This window comes from Scyliorhinus canicula, unplaced genomic scaffold (genome assembly GCF_902713615.1).
Source record: "Scyliorhinus canicula unplaced genomic scaffold, sScyCan1.1, whole genome shotgun sequence".
Taxonomy (NCBI): Eukaryota; Metazoa; Chordata; class Chondrichthyes; order Carcharhiniformes; family Scyliorhinidae; genus Scyliorhinus; species Scyliorhinus canicula.
In genome coordinates, this window is record NW_024055512.1 from 479708 (window position 1) to 480684 (window position 977).

Below are 977 nucleotides of genomic sequence, written 5' to 3' on the forward strand. Positions count from 1 at the left end.
ACAGACCTCCTCTTGCATTCTCGCCCTCTTTACATTGCATTTGCCTTTTTAACAGCCGACTTGACCTGCACGTTAGTCTGAAGAGAATCGTGAACAAGGACCCCTTAATCCCTATGTGCTTCTGATTTCCGAAGCATTACCCCATTTAGAAAATAGTCTATGCTTAAATTCATCCTTCCAAAATGCATAACCTCACTCTTTTCCACGTCGTATTAGATTTGCCACTTCATGGCCCACTCCCCTAACTTGTCCGAAACATTCTGTTGCCCCCTTGCTTCCTCAATACGGCATGTCCCTGTACAGATCTTTGTATCATCTGCAAACCTAGCAACAACTCCTTCAGTTCCTTCTTCCAGATGATTATTGTATATTGTGAAAAGTTGTGGTCCCAGCACAGTCTCCTGTGGCACACCAGCAGTCACCGCCTGTCAACATAAAAAAGACCCTTTTATTCCCACTCTCTGCCTACTGCCAGTGAGCCACCTCTGCGTCCATGCCAGGATCTTACCCTTCGCACATTGGCTCTTAACTTATTCAACAGTCTCCTATGCGGTACATTTACAGTTGGCCCTGGGCAGTATATAATTATTAATAGTAGCCCCACAGCGCCGAGGTCCCAGGTTCGATCCCGGCTCTGGGTTACTATTCATGTGGAGTTTGCACATTCTCCCCGTGTTTGCGTGGATTTCGCCCCGACAACCCAAAGATGTGCAGGTTAGGTGGATTGGCCACGCTAATTGCCCCTTATTTGGAATAAATGAATTGGGTACTTTAAGATTAAAATATAGTAGCCCTTGTACAGTGGATAAGTATTTATAGTAGCCCCTGTGTAGTATGTCATTATTTGCAATGGTCACTGGGCAGTATGTCCATACAGTGGTCCCTGTGTAATGTTTCATTATTTACCGTGGTCCCTGGTTAGTAAAGATAAAGATAGTTTTTTGAAGAATAAAGGAATAAATTATTATTATTTTTTA